We start from the raw sequence: 24,609 nt of genomic DNA, 5'->3' as shown, positions 1-24,609 counted from the left end.
ATGATTATCCAAAATGGAAAATGAAGAAAGAGAAAAATCAAAGAATAAATTCTAATTACAATGATTTCCACATAAGACAAATTTCCATCAGGTTCACAGAAGTGAGAAAGGCAATACAGGGGGAGCCCAAGATAGTTTGAAAATATATTTTCACACACACACATATATAATTTGGATATAAGAACATCTAAATGACTTATATTCAATATTTAAGATATAGTACAGTGGACCCTCAGTACCTGATGGAATTTGGTTCCAGGATCCTCCATGGAAACCAAGGGCCTCTTCACATAGAGATCCAGAAGCCAGGGGACAGTGGGGCACAGTGGGGGAAACTGTAGGGCAGTGCCCAGCTTTGTCACCTTAGTGTTGGTCATGGCTGCCATCTCATGATGTTTCCTGGTTGTCCCCGGCTTCCTCCCATGCTGTCCCTGGCTTCTTCAATGAGGAGATGGGTAGTCACCCATATCCTCAGGCCCCCCTCTTAGTATGCTGCCAACATGCTGCCAGGATGGAGTCCAACGGAGCCCCACAGGAAGTAGCCCTGCATCATATAATGGGCTATGGCAGACTCTGTCCCAGCAGAATGTCGGTAGCATGCTAGGACAGGGAGGGAAATGTCTGATGAAGTCACAAATCCATGGATGCTCATGGCTTCCCTTATATAAAAAGTCAAAATCAAAGTTTGTTTTTAAAAGTATTTTCAATATGTGGATGGTTTAATCTGTAGATTTAGAATTCATGAATATGGAAAATTATCTGTACAATTAGACTGGTGATCTAGCTTTTGTCATATACCTACCTTAAAATGGTATAGGGAACGTACTGTTGGTAGTGTTCACGGCCACCCAGTCCTGAACATTCAGAAGGGTGGACATAAAGACTTCCATGCAATTAATGCATTGTAAAGTAAGTTTGAAAAGGCCAAAAATGTAACAATACATAAGCTAAAATGCTTTAGGCCCCCATGAGGTGTTGGTGCTGAAAAATTAGTTATGCAACATTTAAAAGGAGCTTTTGTGCACAAGTACACCAAAATAGTTAATTAGAATCCTCATTAAACAGTTTCTGCAAATATACACATAGTGCGTACAGATGAAAAATCACCACAAATGCATATTGCAGAAGAAGAATGGACTGTAATTACACCCCTAAGGATTAGGCAATTATGATTTTACAGTTAGTTATGCAGAAATGAGAACCTGCATGCAATGTTTAATCTGGCAAATGACAATTTTATAACTATTCCCCTCTCCTTCCCAGAACTTAATTTCAAGCAAAGCTACTGCTCTGGAAAATGTATGTTTCCAATAGCTAAAGAAATTACCAGAGGCGGATAAAGTATTTTACTACAGAATTTCCTGCCTCCTACATTCTTAACAGGACATCTGTGTCAGTTTTCTCAGCTTTCCTACCCTTCACTTTTAGGTTTTTTTTTTCTTTCTGGACTGTAGTCAGTCCTTCACATTGACTAGGGTTAGGGGCACAAGATCCCTATTGAAGAGAAAAATTACAAATTAAGAAATTGTTGAACTCAGAGAATATCTCTCCAGGAATTTCTAGTCTTCCAGCATGACTAGCATCACTTTTTGCTGGAAGCTGACCACAGAATCACATTGGAGGACCTAGAGAGGTGTGGTCTCTGGAAATCTCAAAGTGCTCCACCATGACTGGAGCAAGTTGAAAAATAATATTTTTCATCAAATCCATGAATAATCAAATCTGCAAAAGTCAAAATCGCAAATGGAACACTTTTCTCCTAAGTAAAATAATGTAGGAAAATCTATGCTACCATTCCATGCACTTTCAACTGCATAGCCCAGATTTCAGAGATGAAAACCAGGACATGTGTGGATAAGCACCATCAGAGTGCGGTCAAAATGGCAAACATTATTAATGAGGAAGAACAGACAAGCTAGGAGAGGCCACAGGAACTTGCTTTTGCCTGAGCCTATGGGATAGAACAAGATTCCACCTCCTCTCTTGTTGACTGCATTGAGTGCAGACTAGTACTTTGGCACGTTGAACTCAGTTTCCAACAACTGATATACTAAAGGAAAATGAAAAAAGTTGAGAGAAAGTGAAACATTTTAAAAGCCACTGAACAAATGGGATGACAGAAGATTAATCAGATCTCTCCCTACCAAACAACTATGGTTGGAGTAAATGTTACTATACCTCTCCAAATAGACACCAGCCACAAATATAAACCCAGGACAAAAACAGCATAACCCACATATTAGATGAAACCACAAACCAACAAGCAACCAATGCAGAAAAACCTTAATAGTCTTTAAATGTTCCCATTCCTCTTCTTACACAAATACATATACCACACGACATCTCTAAAGCATAAAGATTCTACCCTAAGACAGCAGTTTTCACCCTTAATGAGGATCCTTAACATATTTGTTCCTGAGAAAATCCGGAAATTCAAAGCAATTTACTGAAGAAACATTACAATTTTCAGGAAATCATTTTCGAGGACTTCCTTTGTTATGAACCATACTTTTTTAACTTTAGCCCATTAGAACCTGAATGAATTCAAGCTGAATTTAAGAAAGGTTTATGGGCTGCAAATTATGTCAATATGAAGACCTGCCTATAAAGTGGGGAAGGGGGACACAAAATGAAATGATTACTGTTCTCCTGTATTACAACTCAGTGAGAAAATGTTTCCCTGATAGGAAGAACCCCAAGGTCCAGTCATCTGAGTTTAAATCCCCCACTCCAGCCACTGAGGAGACTCCAGAATTGACCCCTGACATGGATAAGTAGGCAAAGACCACAACTTCCATCAGGCCTAACGGCATCTCTTTTTTTGCCAGTCCAGGAAAAATCTGACAACAAAAGCGGAACAACTAACTCTCTTCAAGAAATATTTGTTTCTTCCCCCACAATACTTCCTCTTGCAGATTCTGTAAAGAGTAAGTCATCTTGAGAAGCAACTGCATTAATCACAAATGTTCTTTATGTAAGATAATTTAGACAAAACAAACCAGCAGTGGTAGTTTTAGTACAGTCTTGATACAGAGGACCAGTGATGAAGACAAGCTGTTTAAAGATGCATTGCTCGCTTGTATCAATTATAACCTAGCCAGCACCTTTCACCGCCTGCCCATTGATGAACTTAACGCATATCAAAACAATAGAAGCTCTAGAAAAGTATATTCTTAAACCATAAACCCACAAACCCTCCATGTATTCCCAATTGCAAGTTTCTGGGAAGAGTAGTCCAAAACAGTAAGTTTTCAAAGCTCTGTGAATATCTGTCCCACAATGAGGGGAATCTGAACATGGAAATAATTTCTGCAGCAACATCCTTCAACTAGAAAGATATACAATTGTCCCCCCAATCATCCCTCCATAGTTGCACCTTTGATTTTTGTGGATTCGATTATTCACAGATTTAATTAAAGTCTTTTCTCAAGAAATTTCTAGTTACACCTGTGCAATCCCACAGCTAGCTTTCAGCAGATGTCCACAAGTCATGCTGAAAGACCTAGAAATCCCTAGAATAGTGTTGTCTTGGCTAGAAAACACATACAATTTCTTTATTTGTTGGCTTTTCACTTTCACGGGAATTCCCAGAAGACATAGAGGCCTGGCTGTTATATGTTCTTAATATTTTACTATAAATACATGAACTAGGAGATTAATTTGTGGCAAAATAAAACTGTCTCCAGACAAGCAAGTACAGGTTTGTTCTTGGGTTGTTGTTGTTGTTGTTGTTTTGTAAACTGGAAAGATGTCTGTTCCTTTTTTTGTTGCTTTACACTCTCTCTTCTTGTTGGCTGACAAGTATGCTAAGGACTACTAACTTAAGTTTGTGTAGTTTTCAGCAGCCAGTGAAAAACAGTCAACTTTTGTACCTATGGAAACTATATAGCATATCACCGACTTTTTCATGTCTCCTCTCTGCATAAGTGAGAGACTCAATGTGTGACACAACACATCATATCCCTTAAGAGTGCCTTCAGGAGCATAAAACCAGCCATTTGTCAACATTTGTCAATCCTGCTTCCATTTAAAAGAGGGGCACATCTTTAGTTACAACGCAGAAAAGTAATTCTTTTAAAGTAACAAGCCTCTTGACAATAGGATGAAATCACACTGTTTGCCTGAAAGCACACTTAGCGTGTTTGGTTTCAGATTGAATGGCTCAATGGCCATCCATTTTATCTTTCAAACAGATTAAAAGACGACTCTCTTAACAGTTAACCTAACCCGATTAACAGAACAGATCTGCTATTTATCTTTCTTTACAAAAACAGCAAAGGACCTTTATTTTCTTTGCTGTTTTAAGGGAAACAGAAAATAAACTTGAGGAACGACAACCTTGAAAGAGTAAAATATGTTGCAAGAATTAACCTATTCCTGCTGTTATTAGCCATACATGGCTCAGAATTGTGAGGATCATTTTTGTATCTGATTATATTTAACCTTTACTGACCCTAATGACTTTTTTACAGCTCAGCTTCCTGACTGTTATATTTTTTAAGTCTTCCATTAAAGTCATCAGCAATCAACTTTAGCGTAATCTAGATGACTTCAACACATAAATAAAAGGGGATAAAGGCAGGGGGGAGTGGTAACTTCAAAACCAATTCTATAAGGCTATTTCAGTTGAATTTATTACACTGGGATGACCTTGGACAGTTGTATTTTTTTCTAATGATGTTTATTAAAAGCAGTATGATCAGATCTCTGAAATGCATTATGCTCCCAGTTGACCGTGGGCCGAGCATGGTGGTAGCCACATGCATCAGGCTGGACCCTCTGTGATGGCACGTTGATCTCCAAAGGGCCCAGTTGGGCCAGGACTACATTGGTCCCATCGAACTATCCGTGTCATCATCAATATTCCTCACTGGCCATAGAGTTGCCTGCAAGTGCCTGGCTGTTACAGTCATATCTGCTGAGGTCATAACAAGATACCTGCACAACCAGAAAGGAGCAGATAGAGTGACCAAAAACTGTCTCATAGGGCACCACTGTAGTCTAAAAAAGGCTTTCTCTAGTCCAGTGGTTCTCAACATGTGAGTCCCCAGGTGCTTTGGCTACAACTCCCAGAAATCCCAGCCAGTTTACCAGCTGTCTGGAACGGAAACAGCATTAAGTGAAAGTGGATCTCTTGTCTAGATACCCAAAGAATCATCCCACATTCTGTTTTCCAAAGACAACTAATTGCAATAGTTTTTCATAGGACTGTGAAGATGTTTTAGGCTGGAAAATCAATAATAATGTCCCACAGCATGGACTTTGGAAGAATCTAGTACTCACTTTCCTACCTGCGGTATCTGGCCATGGGCTACAGAAGAGCACACAGATTAGATGTTTATTCAATATGGCACATCCCAGTGAGCATCGACACAGGAAATGTAAAGTACCCTACTACACTGAGTACTAGCGCAAAGCAGCTAATCGGAAATGAAACTGGCAAGAGTTTGCAGCTGCTGACAGGCAAAAGACATATCTGAACCACACATAAAATGGAATCAAGTGCAGAATGATGGAACGCGCCACAAAGGCACAGAAAGGAAGCATTGCTTTTCTTTTTTTCACATCAAAATAAACAGCTTTTAAAGCCTAAATAAGAGACAACTGAAAAGCATCAAATTTCACCATTTTTTACTGACAAACTTCCAAAGTAATGCAAACACTATCTATAACCAAAAATTCATCAAAACCGAGTACATGGATAGAAAGCTTTTTTAAAAATAGGACTCCTGCATGATGACAGGGATATAATCCTGCAGTGACTGCTTGTGGCTTCCTTATTCAGAGGAGAAATTAATCTGTTCTATATTTTAGACCAAACTTTAAAAGGACAGCCAAGTTTATCAACCTATTTTTGGGGTATAAAGTTTAGCATATTTGAAAGATTATTTAAATTTTAGATGAAAGCTCTGAGCAGACTTACTAACATAAAAGACACCAACTGGATGGCCCACAAGGTCTATTCCAACTCTATGATTCTATGAGTCTATGCCCATAAATGCCTCTGATTTCAATGAGGATAAAATTACTGTGCTCAAAATTTTGACAATCTAAGAAAATAAAGGATTATTCCACATTTGAACCAGTAATGGTGCCATGAGCCAAATGTCACCTACCAGGAATATATGATGGTCCAACATATTTTCAGTAAACCACTACATGCTTGAGGACAAAATTCAGTTTAATTGGGTGCATGCTGTTAATGCACAGTTAATAACAGCATTTGTATAGTCTGAGCATGCTTGAGATTTATCCATTCCCTGTACCTATGGTGTTTTGCACCCAACTCCTAATGTTCACCCATTTATACATTCCAAGGTTTTAGCCATCCAAAGAGGTTGCTATTGTTGCTGCCATAAACATCATCCTCTTCATCACTGACTACATTTATGCTGGTAGAAACATATAGGCCATACTGAATTCAAAAACAGCCAATAACATAATGCAATAATAACCATCGCAACCAAAGATTTGAAAAACTGAAATGCATGTAGTGACATCAGCTGAACATGAGATGTACTTTTCCAGTCAGGTGTCCTGATCAAAAAACCATGTGATTAGAAAATTATTAAGACAAAGAAACTAAAAATATGAACTGGGAAATCCCTGGTTCTTTGTTTGTAGTGCTCACTTGTCCAATTTTAGATGTACTAGCCTCCTAATTTGACTTAATTTAAACTGCATAGGAAATAGATATGCAATATTTATGTTTTCATAGAAAGGAAAAGAAGGGTCATGTGCGACTTTAAAATATTTTGTTTTTAGAGTTCACCATTTCCCCTAGAAGTCATTTCTAATTCTCTTTTTTCTGTAGGCAAAATAGATTAAATTAGTTCTGCTCTGCCGGCAATAATTGTCACCACATTCAATAAAAATAGCTGGAAGCACTCTGAATGAACAAAACAGATAGCAATGAAGCCTTAATTCACCAGCTACCCAATGGCCCTACAGAAATCCACAGGAAGAAAGGAAAAGGAAGGAAGCCTATTGTTAGAATACTTGCATTGTTAGTTGCGTGAATTAGTCCTCTTTTATGCAGTGCAAGAAGTGTGTGTACAAAGTTAGAGAAGGAGATTCTAAAACATTTACTTAAGAGGAGCAAATGTTTCTGTCATTCTTCACTATTAGTAGTCCATTTAAAAAAACAGATTTTTTTTCAATAGAAGCATGTCTTAGTCATTCAGTATGCATAATTTATTGGGGGGGGGGGGGGTTTAGCAAACACCAGACTTCAGTACTTTGGAATACTAATTTCCACTATTCTGACATAGATCATATCAAGGAAGTTATAGATATAACCATACAAAATTTAGCATTGTTTTAGGAGAAAAGCATAGTGACAGGGGAACAGTTTCAGGCAAAAATCTCTCCTGAAATCAGATTCAGAGAGGAAATTTTCAAGTCAAGGTACATGTTTAATCACTCTGAATATATCCACTGTTCTACTATAGTTAGCTTTCCACATTTACCATATATACTTGAGTATAAGCTGACCCTAATATAAGCAGAGGCACCTAATTTTACCACAAAAAACTGGGGAAACTTATTGACTCGAGTATAAGCCGAGGGTGGAAAATGCAGCAGCTACTGGTAAATTTGAAAATGAAAATAGATCCCAATGAAATTATATTGAGGCATCAGTAGGTTAAACATTTTTGAATATTTACCATATTTAAAAAAAAAAGTAAATTAGCACTGTAAGTGGAAAAGTAAGGTCAACAAAAACAATATGGTACTGACAATAACTTAATAATAATAATAATAATAATAATAATAATAATAATAATAATAATAATAATGGGATCTGCACGCATCATCCAAAAATACATCACACAGTCCTAGACACTTGGGACGTGTTCGACTTGTGATTTTGTGATATGAAATCCAGCATATCTATCTTGTTTGCTGTGTCATACTTATAATAATAATAATAATAATAATAACAACAACAACAATAACAACAACAATAGCAGCAGCAACTATCTCCCCATGGGGACTCAAGCCAGCTTCCAACATAGTAACAAGCAAACATTCAATGCCTACATAAACAATGCAGAGCTAGATATAGATCTATAATTATATATACTAATTTCACATATGCATTTCCCCCTGAAATTTTTGCAAATCCTTTCTCTCTATGCATTTTCCTCCTGCAATATTTGCAAGCCCTATATATTGATGTTTATATCTATCTAGAAATCTGTGTGGGTGTGCATTTCCCCCCTGCAATATTTACAAGCCCTGTATATTTATATTCATATCTATCTATTTAGACATCTCTCTGTATATAAATAATTATATCTGTATAGGATTTGCAAAGACTTGCAAACATATGAGAGGGAAATTCATATATAAAATTAATGTAGATTGATACAAATATAAAGGTACATAGGAACTGCAAAGGCTTGCAGAGAGAAATGCTTATATATCTGTAGCAGAGATTAACAAATTTTTCAGGGGAAAATGCTTTTATAAGATTAATGGATATATATATATATATATATATATATATATATATATATATATTCTTCCTGACTTGCAAGGTCTTCTTTCCCTTGACAAAACATTCCCTTGGTTAAGAGCGAGGAAGGCTTTGGAAAAGTAAACACTGATAAGGGAGGGTAAGATGAGAGATAAATATATTATATATTGCAAGCAACAACCTCCAGGCTCTGCTGCCGGCTTGACCTTGATCTGGGGGAGGCTTTTTCAGCTCATAAAAAGGGCAGAAAAACTCGGCATATATACGAGTATATACGGTAATTGGGTTAGGGGTAAGGAATCCAATGAAAGTGAAAAAATGTGAATAAAGAAATGTCTATCTAGGAAACACCTCACTAGGAATTTCTAGATCTTCCAGCATGACTCTATGGTCAATTTCTATTGAAAGCTGAAAACAGAACTGCATTGAAGAACCTAGAGATACCTAGAGAGATGTTCTTTCTAGAAATCTCTAGGTCCTCCAGCATGGCAGGAGGAAGTTGACCATAGAGTCACATTAGGGGACCTAGAGATTTCTAGAGATAATATTTTAATCAAATCTACAAACAGTTAAAATGACAAACGAGTAGAGACAACTCTATGTCCCCTGAAGCAAAAAGGGTTAAAACAACACAGATTTACCCTTTCACTTTCAATGCATGCATTGCTACATCCTTTCGGTGAGTAAGTATACATCAGGATTTTCTGATGAATTTGCATCACAGTTGATGTATCAACTGAAGCATCAATATGAGCCCTCACTGTCTGATAAAAGAGGACAATGACAGTCTAAGAGGCAAATCTTACAACTTCATGCGAAATTATGTTGTGGATTACTATTAACACACACAACCCAAATATTCTGAAGAACAGAGCCAATTGTGCATCCACTGCCTATCCTCAAAACACTGAACCCCATCTATAAGAAGTGCATATGTGCAATGATTATTGGATTACGATTGTGGATGGCATGGTTTTAATAGTGAATGTATGTTATAAATGTTTTAATGTGCATTAGTTTTAATTTTAGTATTTATTTTAATTATATGTTGTTTTAAGGCATTGAATTGTTGCCTATATGTAAAGCTACCTTGAGTCTCCTTCAGGGTTGAGAAGGGTGGCATATAAGTATGGTAAATAAAATAAATAAATAAGCCTGGAAACAGATGGTTACAGATGATCAAGTTACACCAATTCTACTTGAAACAGGACTAATGCCTGTTGGAGGTGTGAAGACAGAAATTACCCTCAGAATTCTCCAGATATACCAGTGGAAGAGGATGCAGTATAGGACCAATAGGAAAGGAGCATAGGAAGAAACTGATTTCGATCCTGACAAGTGAATTTGAACTCAATTGGACTATTTTTCCCAAAGCAGATATATTCACAATGTGTTCCAAAACCCATGCATTTTCCTTTCAAAATATAGATTAAAAGAAAAGTATTCCATCTACAGAAACAGTAGGAATCTCCTCTTCCAAACATAGTAACTCTGATATACCATCCATGCATTTTGACTCTTACATCACTCCAAAAACACTAACAAAAACACATGGAAATATATCCATGGGTTCCCAAAGGATATATTCTTGGAACAAATCAACATGGTCAGCCTTCTACAGCTCTTTTTCAAGGACATTTGCCCTTACCAACACCTTAAAAAAGACAGCAGTGCTTCTTCTTTTCACTTGATCTCTTTCTTATTCCCTGCATTTCATTTTAGAATGCAGTTCTAGAAAATTGACTCCTATTTGAAGGTAGGACAAAAGAAAGACATCCCATGAAAAAGTTCAGTAGCATATCAGGCCACTTTCTATAATAAAAACAAAAAAAACCCTTTTTGAGAGATTGTTAGCAGTTAACTTATGAAGTTACCTTACATAAATTGTCAAACAGCTCAAGCTCAGGTTCAGATTTGGCATTTCCACTCTACTCAAGCAACTGGTCTGAACAGCCCTCTTGTACACAGCTAGATTTCAGATTGTTTCTGTCTTGCAGATACCTTAAGGCAGAGCTTTCCAAACCTTTCATAATGGTCACATGCTTGTTAAGCATGCATAATTCATGACACAGTAATTCAGTTTTATTTCCAAACCGGAAGTTAAACTAACCCCCTTATAAGAGATATGTTATGAACACATTAATAAACTGTAACAATGTAAATAAATCGTAGCATGGTGAAACAACCTATCTCATGAAAACCTTTCATTTTTATTTTTTGAAATATATAATTTATTGCTTATTTCACATAGACTCAGAGGTTTCTTTTTATGTTCATGCAACAGACCTACACACTCCAGCTGACACATGAATGTGTCGCGACAAAGTTTAGAAAACTCTGTCTTAAAGGTTTTCTGGCAAAATGCAAATTCTGCTTTCCAGAATAGTCCAATGCTCAACCCATTACAACATGCTGACTTGTTCTCTAAACCCTATCTAAATCTGTTATTCAATTTGGTAAAGGGAGATTTTCTTTTTAAAGGCCACTGTGAAATGAAATCAACCACCAGACAGATTCCATCTGTAAATTTTCAGCCATGGCAGGAGTTGAAAATCAATTGCCAATGGATACATATGGTATTAAATATCTACAGCTGTGAGCCTGCCCACATTTCCCTGAGAGTAAGCCTTGCCAAGCCCAGTGGCCCTTTACGTTTGAGTAGGAAGGATTGTGCTGTGCATTTTTTACACTTCACAGCATTCTTTGGGGATTAGAGGTGGACATTATTGAGCTCATCGATCTCTGCCTCTCTGCCTTTGCGCCAGCTGCCAATCCGCTTTGCATCAAATGCAGTAACAGAAGAACAGCTGACATGTTTCTGGTATCAGTGGGAGAGGAAGGAAGCCAGAGAAACGGCTGCTCTTTTGATTACTTAAGACGACACTAGCAGCTACGGGCTGAAAGCAGCTGAAACGTTCTGTATCAGAGCGTCCAATCTCAGTATGCTCAGGGCTCCTTTTACGTCTCGTCTGTCCCACTGGTTGCATGCATCAAAAACAATGAAATAAAAGTTAGCACCTGAGGTTCTGTGTCAGTTGTATTTCCATTATAATTTATTCCCAGCCTACAGCAGGCCTCCTCCGTTTTCCAAGCCGCCTCTCCTTTTATCTGATTTGCTGATATAAACCAAGCACCTAATGTTCTGACAGGAAGGCAAAAAGTTATTCGGCTTTGGGTGAAGACATTTTAATGCAGGTTAGGACACGAATGAGTTCCTGGGAGCATGCACTGTTGTCAAGTACTAGAAGGTGGAAAACAAAAACATAGAACTAGCCAGAAATGCTCTGACATCTTTTAAATGAGAAAGCTCCTGCTCATAATTGGTGACAAATCCTGCAAACACTTCATGGAAGGCATGAAGCATGGGGTCAGAGACAAATCCCTGCCTCGAAGAAGTTTCCATTTTAAAACAAACAGGAATGAGACAACAGAAGAATGGTGGGGTATAGATGGAATCGTGATGACAAATGATATAAGTTTTACAAGAGTTTTAGTTACAGTTAAGAGTGAAGTTTAAGAAAAAAATCACCTGATTATGCATTCAAATGATGTTCCCAAGAGTTTCCCGTCAGAAAGGCTTTTTGAGCATTGAAGCCTTTTTTACACATTGGGATAAAACATGAGGGGGACTAAAGTGAATTATAGGTTATTCTGCTTTTTTATTTCTGTATCATACCCACTTGTCAAATGACACTTTTGACCTCTAATTCAATTGTCAGTAATATTAGCCTAAACTAAAAACACTATGGATCCTGCCTCAGAATAGATATTGCTATCAAGTAACTTTTGAGAGTTACTTTCAGTAAATGATATTTTCTATATTTGTCTCTTTCTGCTTCCAATGGAGGTGAGGAGATGGGTCCCTACATATTGGTATTCTTGATACCTGTTTCTGAACATACAAAGAGAGGTTAGAGAGAGAACAAGTGACATACAAAATACTCGAAGTCCCATTCAATAATACAGTATTCTCTTTTTGCTAGTTCTTTTAAGACATTTCCTTTGAAGAGATTCCCTGGTTTCTTTTATCTACCAAATAAATAGATAAGTAAAGGTAAATGTTTTCTCCTGACATTAAGTCTAGTCATGTACGACTATGGGGATTGGTGCCAATCTCCATTTTTAAGCCGAAGAGCCGATGTTGTCTATAGACACCTCCAAGGTCATGTGGCCGGCATGATTGCATGGAGCACTGTTACCTTCCCACCAGAGTGGTGCATATTGATCTACTCACATTTGCATGTTTTCGAACTGCTAGCTTGGCAGAACCTGGGGCTAACAGCGGGAGCTCATCCCGCTCCCCGGATTGGTCAGCAAGTTCAACATCTCCGCGATTTAACCTGCTGCACCACCAAGGGCTCCAAAATAAATAAATAAATAAAATAGATACTGTATCATTTTCTAACTACTAAGGCTTCAGCTCAAGTTCAAGCAATTCCTTGGCCTGGATAGGATTGCAGCTACTGAAGGTGGTCACTGGCCTTCCAAAACAGCTTTTTGTAAAAGCTCTATTTTCCCAGCTCAGATGTGTTCCAATTCCCAGCATATCTTTCTGGCTCAGGTCTTAGTTTGAACCTAACAACCACTTATGCCACAAACTTTCAGTTGCTTAGTGAGTATACTGTCATGAATTCCTATCAGGAAGCTACATTCCCACTGCATCGGGGAAAGTCAAGAAGCATAGATCAAGCAAGGATGGCCAAACCTTACCACAACTTTAACAGAAAGAACTGCAATAAAATTGATTTTAGACTTAATCCCATGGCACAAGTAAACTGTTTAGGATTGTGGGCTTCTCCCTTAAACTACGCAACATCCTGTTTGGAAATTAAATGGATGATTTTCCGACCCTCATCACACCTTCTCTTTTTCTCCATTTTCTTTAGGGTTTATCCATTTGATTTACCATCACACAGATTTGTTTCTTCCCAGTGTCGCTCCAGGATTTTGATTACTTATCTTTTTTAAAAAGACATCACCCTGGATTACTAGGAAGTGTTTTTAAATTAACCCTGATCTTTCCCCAAGTCTCTGCATTGGGATTGCTAGAAGTGGTTTAAAATTAACCCTGATCTTTCCCCAAGCCTCTGCATCGGCTATCTTAGGGGAAATGGGCATTTCGGCTCCTCCCTCACATGTCTTCGTTTTATTTACATTATTTTATTATAAGTGGGCAACAGAGATTAACATCACACAAGGAAATTGGCCATTTTGCCCATCTCTATGTGAGGAATTGAAAAAGATGTTAATTGCCAATCGACTTGGGAATCATTGGGAAAACACACACTTTAAAAATGGCAAAATACCTGGTAAGAGTTGGCGTTATGTGATGGGTTCCATCTGTTATAGTGTCTTAAATGTGTAGAAACTCTGATTTTATAGCTTGTGATGAAGTCATAGATTTAGCCTGTAAACAGACTGAACATGGTCCCATCTACATGAACCATTTAATGCAGTTTCACAGTGGTTTCGGTGTGCAGATGGTAACATCCTGGAACCAGCTTGAGGCCGGGATGGTAACTGCACAACCACAGAGCACTTGATGCACACTAAAAATTCTCTTTCACACATTTTTGTGGGAATTTGTTGTCTGATCACCACAGTTTGGCTAGCTCTGAACTGCTTTAAATGGTGACTGTAGACTGAGCCTAAGACATCATATAAAGGGAGCACAAAACAAGTGAATGCACAAGTACCTTTTTGATATCACCAATGCATAACCTTTTGAACCTACTGAATTCAATTGGATTTACTCCCAGATATGTGCACCCAAAACTGCAGTGTGACTCACAAATAAGTGACTTTGGAAAGTGGGATTATTATGGAAACACTAATTTTCTGTCACTGTGGGAAGCCTGGAGACTCGAGCAAACAGCCTTGTTGCCTAGACTTAATTCAAGCCTCGTCAATCTTATTGATCTTAAATAAAAGGGAAGATCCATAGTGACTTTATTTTTAATCAGTGTATTAGAATGATTTCAACCCAGAAAGAGAATACAGCTATGTCAAAATTGTGCTGAACATCCCACCAGCACTTTTAGATCACTGCAAATCACCTTGAGTACTTTGTGGAAATGAATGAAGAAATTGTATAAATGAATACACATTATCACCCACTCACATGTTTACACATAAAGGATTTTTTAGAAAACCTAATCAAGCAGAGCATCAGGCTGCTAATCACCACACATTTTTCCTATAAAGATTAATTTCTGCAATAAACAGATGGTGTTTTCATTGCTTCTATGGCAGTCCTGGAAAGAACTGAAGCGCAAATTTAGCAAGTCAGAAGTTAGAAGCCAAAAAATATCATTATTCTACAGCACAACTAGAACACGGGAGTACATGTCATACACACAGAGTTTTTCCAGAATATGTCTGGTTTATACAATATATAAAACAGATGCTGTTTTCAGAGATAAAATATGTATTCTGCTCACAATTGCCATTTTCCCAACTGCAATCTGAATAATTTATCATCTTGGAAATAGGAAAGGCATGAAGAGAACAGGTTGGAACAAAGTTTCCTGACGTTACTTCATATAATCCAAGACAATGCTGTAGGTGGACGAAATAAAGACTAGCTTTTCGTATGACAGCATATTGACAAACAACATGCCTTGTTCAGTCCACACACAAAACTAACAGAATGTGCCATAATAAATCTTTGGCAAAAACTCAATGAAGAAGTTTGGGAGTTTCATTTCCTTTTTTGATTTCCATGCCATACAAATCCAGAATATTGCTTTTTAAAAAAAAAAAACAATGGTTAGTCTGCAGTTGTGTTGTTTAAACTAACTATAGCTAGGAATAACCAACATTCTGGCAAACTGAGCACAAATCCACATTTTCTATTGACACTATTTTGGAGTTATTTTTGTCATTTTGTCTTAAACCACTATGAGCCGTGTTTTTTGATAGTGTAGACCTGTCCTACTTCCCTCATCTTGTCTCCTTTCCCTTCTCCCATCCAACAATAACTTGTGTTAAAATAACTTCTGCAGATTCAAAAAAGATAAAATAATGATGCTTCATGCTTTCTGCAACAACTATGGACCTCATCAGACACAAGGTTCCACCTATTTTTACACACTTTAAGAACATTTTAAAGACCAAGTCTCATGGAGCCCATCATACCACACAAAACAACGTCCGCCAATTGCCTGTGGGTCTCCATCTTAAAAATGTGTTTAAACTGTGTAGAAACTGAGGGTTTTGCAGTAAGGGAGTAATCGTCTTCAGAGCTCCCAATTCACACAAAAATAGCTGAAGGTGCTTATTTTAATGTGGATTGGGATCTGTCATATTCCCACACTTTATATCATTGCAGTAACATTAAAAGAGTGGGTGTTCCTGTGTGCAGTCTCAAAATGTGCCTTGATGCACCTTTCCTTGCCATTAAACCTCTTGCAGATGAATAGTGTTATTTAACAGAAATGTTGAATGTTAGACTACTAGGCCTAATGAAAAAGAATGAAGCTGTGACAATGGCAGAGCCAAGGGGTAAAAAAGAAATTCAGGGAGAGTGAACCATCAGTTCTTGTCAAGAAAGAAAGAAAGAAAGAAAGAAAGAAAGAAAGAAAGAAAGAAAGAAAGAAAGAGAGAGAGAGAGAGAGAGAGAGAGAGAGAGAGAGAGAGAGAGAGAGAGAGAGAGAGAGAGAGAGAGAAGAAAGAAAGAAAGAAAGAAAGAAAGAAAGAAAGAAAGAAAGAAAGAAAGAAAGAAAGAGAGAAAGGCAGGCAGGCAGGCAGGCAGGCAGGCAGGCAGGCAGGCAGGCAGAAAGAAAGAAAGAAAGAAAGAAAGAAAGAAAGAAAGAAAGGAAGGAAGGAAGAAAGGAAGGAGAGAAAAGCAGGCAAGGCAGGCAGGCCGGCCAGCTGGCCAGCAGTGTAACATAAGGTACAACATGACATTAATGGGATGATTTCGAGGCATAGTGGTTTGAACATTGGACTACAAATCCCCTCTTGGCCATGAAATGCCACTGGGTGACCTTGAGCAAGAGTTGCCACACGTCAAAAATGACTTGAAAGCACATAACAACCACAATAATAATTATTATGGGTAAAATATAGCCAGTAAGACTGATACCGCTGTGCACAACAATAACTTTATAAATCTAAATTAAATTCCAGTGCATTCAGCAAGTATTTCAGACTTTCCTTCTCAGAGGCACACATCACACTGCAGGAAGTAAGAAAAAAAGTAAATGTTCACTTCAAAGAACTTGACTTTCTTTCAAAACAACAGGAAAACATGACATCCTAAAAAGAAGAGAGGATGACAAATAATTCAATCAAAGAAATGATTTGTGTTCTGGGCATAACTCAGTTCTTAAACTCTTCAAAACATGTGTGTAAGATGTGAAATCAACAATCTGCAATTGTCCCTTGGTTATTATGTCAGCACTCTCCAGTCTCCAGTGCTGTTGACTCCTACATAAGCACTGTTCCATCTAAACAGAGAAGGGAATGGTGGCCTTCTAGATGTATAATATTGTGAAAGATTTTGTGGGATGTAATTCAACATCTGGAAGGCCAATGTTGCACATAACGATACTATAGAGCAAATCCTTTAATTTCCAGTCACACCCAGAATTCCCCAAAACTTCTTATCCTCCTACTTTCAATGATCTCCCAGTAATCAGAGGCATACATCCAGGTGCAATTTTTCACAGCTTCAGATTATCACTTCCAGACAATCTTCTCTTGCTTTAAAATTTTCCTTGAGGAAAAATTTCACTGGCAATTCACAAAAGACTAAGTATATGACTTCCTACCACACTGTCCCAAATTCTGATCTAGACAACAGATTGTCAGTTGCTGCAGTCATTCAAATCAAATTGTCACCATCTTTATTCCAGAACAACACATGACGAAAGTACATTGCTCATCTTTCCTATATGGCTATTCACATAATGCTATGATGTGCCTCCCAATGAAGCCCTGGTTTCCATTAGGTCTAGCATGACTTAGAAATAAATTCCACTTGAACTCTGCCAAGATAAATGTTTGGCAAGTGAGACTCAACAAGTCATTTAAAAATAAATTAAGATGTATGGAAAAGTAATTTCTCAATTTTAAGCAGTCAGCCATTATACTTCCAAAGTATCTTGATCTACTAGAAGATGATATCACATTTCTGAGCAGATGGCTCCTGATGCCTATCTGAATTACAAAGAAATTGGTTCCGGCTAACAACAAGAACTGTTTTTGTACCTCCAACTCTGTTTTCCTTCAATTTGATTATGGTTACTAGAACAGATAGCCATTAAAATATTTATCTAGCTACATTTACTGCGAGTGTTTCTTGTGTCTATGGGTGAGCATCTCCATTTCAGACTATTTACCACAATTGATGTGTATTTATGTTTGTGTCCTATCACAAGATGACTTACCCTGCTAAAAATTCTAGGAAGAATAATTTTATGCCTTTGCCTTCATTCTGCTGCAGAATTTTGACATGAGATTAAAATCATCTGGAAAAACAGCTTTGTCTTCCTAGAATACACTGCTAATGTTCTAATTAATGATGATCCAGAGCGGATCAGTTTCTCATAGAAAAATAAAGAAATACAATTTCTTATTCGCCTGGGAGTATGTGATCTGACTAAAGATATTACATTTCCTGGTCTGCTCTGGAAACTGTCGTTTCAAAAGTTCATAGCTGCACAAGCACAATGGAGAGGAAAGGAGACACATTAAAAGCAGTAGCACCACTAAGGGGCTGTGGAGTGTGTAAACTGCACCAGGTAACATTATCAGAGGAAGTGAAACCAAATTGAATGTCTACAATTTTTTTGCACTACAGCTTTCTCTCAGGGGTGGTGAAGAATGGAGCCAACACTGCTGCCCTCACCATCTGCTAAGGAATTCTTGGCATCAGAGAATGGGAAGCAAGCTGGTCACTAGAGCAATGACATTGGCCGCAGCAGCAGCAGTAGCAGCAGCTTCAATGAAAACTTGGCTAGGTGAGTGGAGAAGGCAGAAATAGGAAAGAAAAGGCTGGACATACCTTAAGTTACCACACCAGGTGACTCCCAACCTTAGTGACACGAATGATTAAAAGTCCTGAGTGTTGGACTTTGGACTCTGGGATCTCCTATTGAATTGTTTGTGGTGCTGAAACAAAGCTAGTGCCTTTTCTTTCTAACCAACTTCTCATTTTTCACCTTCAAGCAGACAGATTTTAAAAAGTGAAAATCCCAACTGAGTGCCTTGATTTCTTATAACTTTTGACCCCAGGGAGAATGTCTATTTACTGTAGAATATTCGCAATGTACAACAGAAGTCCCTGTGAGTGCAGAAACAAGAAATCCAGACAAGTGGAGCACTCCATGGAATAACAGAGTTGGAAAAGGCTACTTCAGACCAACCCCATTCTGTCATTCAAGAATAAACAACTAAAGCACTCCCAAAATATGTCCATCCAAACACTGTTTAAAAAACCGTCACCTTCTGAGACTGCCCATTTTACTGCTGAATGGCTCTCAAAGTAAACAAGTGTTTCCTGCTGTTTTGGTGGAATCTCTTTTCTTGTAATTTCCCTGGATTTTTTTAAATGCCTAGTAGCCTCATGATGTCACTATGCTTCCTTCCTTGAAAGTATTTACATAGTACCAGTATGTTCAGCTTGCAGTAAGATACTAATATGTGTCCCCCCCCCCACACACACACACACGCGCATACATTAGTGACTTCTTAGTTGTCGCCTCAGTCAGGATGTCTGCTTTTTTCTTCTTCAAAATGAAATATGACTTGGTTTTAATAAGATATACACTGCAATAATAAAAAAGAGAAGAAACCCAAAAAACAAATACTCAAACCCCATATCCAACAATCATTATTTTATCCATCTCTCACACACCCATATACAAATTAAACATTGACTTCTTGCCCTACCATTCAAAAACACCTACATAACACTACAGTAAACTTCCCATTACTACCTATCCTATATACTATATAATTCTAGAGATGTTAGACAAAAAAACCCTCAAAAAACCTGGATATCCATGAGTCAATGTGAGTAGTGTATCTTAACTCTTATCAAAACAGGAGCCATCCAATCTCTGAACAAAATGGCGAAAGGCAAGAACTTTGTCCTCCCCAGGAAAACCTAAAAGAAATACTGAGCCCTAGCAATTTTTTCTTCCATAATGTACAATAGGAAGTCCTTTTTATTTCGCTTACTACTGAGTCTTATGAGAATTTATGCATAGATAATTTTTTAAGTTTCTTGAGTTCTGAATTATGATTTTTGTTTTATTATTGTGGATTATTAAAGCGACGTTATTGGAAACAACACTGTTGGCAAACAACATTTCTTCATCTCAATTTTAAGAAATAGTTCAGAGTTGCAGTGATGCATAAACCAAGGCTCACAAACCCCAAGCCTGGTGTCCTCCAGATGTGGTAGACTACAACCTTCAAAAAACTTCAGCAAGGAGATGAGTTAGCTGAGGATTTATGATGGTTGTAATCCAGCACATCTGGAGCCTAGAAAAGGCTAGACAAACCTAGTAATTTCAGGACACCCTTACTAAGAAGAACATTGTACAGCTAGCCTGGAATGTACCGGGTTGTAGAAAACTGAGCATCTGGATAACATCTGGTTTTTCTACTTCTTCCTTCCAACTCCACAGTCTTTTAACATTTTTACCAAGCCACATCATTCCAATCTGCAGGCACAAAACCTCCAAGGATCTTTTGTTGGTCTATAACAGCTCCTCTTTCTTTTCTTTATGACAGCTCTGTAGTACTCTGACTACTTCTCTCTTTGTATCACCAACCTCATTATTCAGAGGAAACTAAGTACAGGGAAAAGCATATCCATGAAACATGCAGCTATACGAAGATAAGAAAGCTACTGGAGCAGAAAATGCATATTGCATAAATTAATGAGTACCACAAGGAATCCATGAAGCCAAATTGACACCAGCTTTGATGTAGTCATGTTCTGGTTTGCTGCTTTAAAATGTGCACAAACAATGTTACCAGCAGTTCTTCAGTTCCTCAAACTACTCATCTGCTTTAACATCCATGATGTGCTCCTATCAGCCGACACTGCTCTCAATTGCAAATCAGCATTCCAGTTCTGTTACAGCTTTAATCTCTCTTAATCAATTTCCCAAGGTCTGTTGTATTGTATGAAGCTGTAGGCGCCTTCTGAAAAGCAGACACCACACCAAGAGGATTATTTACCCTATATATTCATGTAAAAGTCTAGAAATTTTAGTCAAAAATAAATCCAAAAAACCTGGGTCAACTTATCCATGGGTCAATGCAAGTACTGTGCATTAACTCTTAGAAAGGGAAAGAACCATCCCCTTCTCAAAGTAGAATGGAAAAATATTTTAATTTAACATTTGGAAAAAAATTGTTTACCCTTCATACTGCTTTACATTTTTAAGAAACGTTTTCTTTCTGGAATGTCTCTGGCACTCACATTCTTATATTAAATTTTAATTGGCCCTCGGGTAACTAAAGGTTGGACCACACTGACATACTCAATTAAAGCCACATCCTCCAAGGTCATATGCACCATGTTTTAAGCACATCTACCACCATGACTTTCTGTATATGAACATAAAAAATCATCTGTATGAATTTACAAGCAGAAGGCCACATGAACTGTCTTTTTTAAAGTCTCTTTGAGCTCATGTATTTTCAACAGTAGATTATATGAGTCTCCTTTCTACCAGGTAGAGGATGCTATTAAATCGACTAGGACCTGTTATCGAACCCAAGCTTATTGCACAACAAGCAGGTTTCAGACCAGGGAAAAACTGTACAGGTCAAATTCTTCATCTGACTGAACATATCGAGGAAGGCTATGAGAAAGGATGCATTACGGGAACAGTCTTTGTGGACCTTACGGCAGCCTATGACACGGTGCAACATAGAAAAATGCTGCATAAAGTCTACCATATCACCCGGGACTTTGGCTTTACAAAAACTGTCCAGATCCTCTTAGAAAACCGCAGCTTCTATGTGGAGTTTCAGGGCCAGAAAAGCAGATGGAGGAGGCAAAAGAATGGTTTACCCCAAGGCAGAGTTCTTGCACCAACCTTATTTAATATCTTCACGAACGATCAGCCACAACCACCACTCACAAAGAGCTTTATATATGCTGATGACCTTGGCCTCACAACACAAGCAAATGATTTTGAAACAGTTGAAAAGCAACTCACCAATGCCTTGAAAGATATCTCCAGCTACTACAAAGATAACCACTTGAAGCCTAACCCTGCCAAGACACAAGTGTGTGCTTTCCACCTACATAACCGCGAAGCCAACAGGAAACTGAAAGTTACTTGGGAAGGCCAAGAGCTCGAACACTGTTTCCATCCTAAATACCTTGGTGTCACCTTAGATCGAACACTAACATATAGGAAACACTGCATGAACACCAAGCACAAAGTAGCTGCACGCAACAACATCCTGCGGAAACTGACTGGCAGCGCATGGGGTGCAGACCCACAAGTAATAAGAACATCAGCCCTGGCCTTGTCTTTCTCAACTGCAGAGTACGCCTGTCCTGTTTGGCACAAGTCTGCCCATGCAAAGCAGGTGGCCATAGCACTGAATGAAACATGCAGAATCATCACGGGATGCCTTAAACCTACACCTGTTGATAAACTCTACAAGTTAGCTGGCATTGCCCCTCCTGACGTGCGACGGGAAGTTGCTGCTAACGGTGAGAGAAAAAAGATTGAACATTGTGAAAGCCACCCACTGCATGGCTATCACCCTCCTCCCACCAGACTCAAATCAAGGAAGGGCTTCATGAGAACCACCACTCCTCTTGATGTTCCTCCAGCAACAGCAAGGGTGTCCCTCTGGGCAGCTAAACCTGGCAATTCTAACTGGATGGCCCCCCAAGAGGGTCTTCCTCCAGAGACAAACCAAGAATGGGCAACTTGGAAGTCCCTGAACAGACTCAGAAGTGGAGGGGGCAGATCAAAAGACAACTTGGCAAGGTGGCACTACCTGGAGGAATCCTCCACCTTGTGTGACTGTGGAGCTGAACAAACAACTCAGCACATGTATGCTTGCCCACAATGCCCTGCCTCATGTACGGAGGAGGAGTTGTTTAAAGCTACAGACAATGCGGTTGCTGTTGCCCACTTTTGGTCCAAAACTATTTAGTTGCTTGTGATTTCTTGTTTTTCTTTTCTTTTTTTATTTCCATTATTTGAAATGTATTTGTTGTACAATGCTTTTGACACGAAATAAATAACCAGGTAGACTGTCAGTAAAACTTGACCTGTCACTTAGTTGGTTTGAGCTCTTTGGTTCAATAACCTTCAGACTTTATCTCTGAACCTAGGCAAAACAGCCCTACCTGTGTGTGCACACACTGACACACATATAGTTAATTCTAAAATCAGATTGCAGATGATGTGTATTGAAAATATTGTGAAAGCTCTGAAACAGTTTTATTCATTTTTAATACTGAAAAGCTTCATTCTGTGCCAGCAGGCATACAAGGTTTAAATGGAATACAGATTGTGAGATAAGTACAAATGACCCTTTTAAAAGTCAGTAACTTACTTCAGTCTCCCAAATAGGTTAGTGTCAAAATGGCAAACTCAGTCTTTATATATAGTAATTCACTTTAAATACATTTTCTCAGTCATTATTACAATAATGTCTTAAAGTACATAACTGATTTCTTAACCACACAAAAGCCAATTCACTTTCTGGGTTTTTCAAAACTTGACAAATGAAAGCCAGGTTCAATTCAAAACCCTGTTAAATTACAAAATATCCTGGATGACTGTTGGCAAACATCTCAGACCAGCCTTCTTCAAGAAAGCAGTAAAAATGGGTTTAAACAATTAGTATTTTAAAAATTAAGATTAACACAATAATTATTCACACCAGAAACCCACATTTTTAAAACCAAGATTGATTGATTCATTGATCAGTTTTATGTGTTGCATTTCTCCCAGAGTGGAACTCAAGGGAGCTTCCACAAACAAAATTGGTATCACCATGCAGAGCTCATCTAGATTGATCGAATAAAGCATGACTCGTCATCATACACATCCTTGAGTTTTCTGGCTTCCCAGTTGTTTCTGCCTCCAAATATTGCCACCTCTACATCACTCTTGAATGAGACTGTTATAGCAATTTTTGGATCTGCATTTCAACTCTCCCAAAGGTTTTGGGTCAGGGGAGTCAGTTTGTTGAGGTGGTGCTATGCTCTGAAAGACAAATAACCTCCTCTGTGATTTAAAAATTGCAGCATTGTTTTGCTATAGTTAAAAAGTGCCGTTTCACTGATGCACTACCATTATAAAGTTTTTTAAAAACATAGATGTTTTCCCACTGTGTCTGAATTTTTATAAAACTTACTTGAGGATGACAATAAATGCTGAAGTTGGTTCTACGAAACTACAAAAACATATTCTAGGACAAAAGGAAAATCATTTGGATATCTTTTAAAGCTCTATCTATAGGAGCTTGCAGAGTGGAAATGAAGAGGAAAAGGACATTTCAAATACTGTCACAAAGAACAGTAAATCATAAGATTCCATGACACAGTTTTTCCAATAGCAAGAAAGCAAAGAAAGAAGATGAGAGAAACAAACAAAGACACAGTTAAACTACAGAAATCTGACACTTCAAAAATAAAACATTGCTTATATTTTCAATGTTCTATACCAGGGGTCCTCAAACTTTTAAAGCAGAGGGCCGGTCCACAATCCTTCAGACTGCGGAGGGGCCGAATTATCATTTGGAAAAAAAAATCCTATGCACACTGCACATATCTTATTTGTAGTGCAAAACAACAACAATAACAATGAAAGACCAATACAATATTTAAAAATGAAAATAATTTTAACCAACATAAACCTATCAGGATTTCAATAGGAAGTGTGGGCCTGCTTCTGGCCAATGAGATAGTCAGGTTAATTAGGATTGTTGTTATTGTGTGTCTTTAAGTCAGTTCAGACTTTGGGTGAGCCTAAGTCCAAAATTATTTATTTATTCATTTACTACATTTATATCCCACCCTTCTGACCCCGAAGGGAACTCAGAGCAGCTGTATGTACATACAATATATTATATTATTAGCATAGCACAATATTAGCATTATATATTACTACATTGAACTATACCAC

The 24,609-nt window shown here is 38.0% G+C and overlaps 1 protein-coding gene across 3 annotated transcripts in view; it reads right to left on the bottom strand.

The window, feature by feature from the left end:
- Positions 1 to 24,609, bottom strand: part of vav3 (vav guanine nucleotide exchange factor 3) — a 218,550-nt gene that overhangs the window by 172,165 nt on the left and 21,776 nt on the right. The window lies entirely within an intron of this gene.

This window comes from Anolis carolinensis, chromosome 4 (assembly GCF_035594765.1).
Source record: "Anolis carolinensis isolate JA03-04 chromosome 4, rAnoCar3.1.pri, whole genome shotgun sequence".
Taxonomy (NCBI): Eukaryota; Metazoa; Chordata; class Lepidosauria; order Squamata; family Dactyloidae; genus Anolis; species Anolis carolinensis.
Note: the sequence above shows the minus strand (reverse complement) of the source record. Positions and strands in the feature narration are given on the sequence as shown.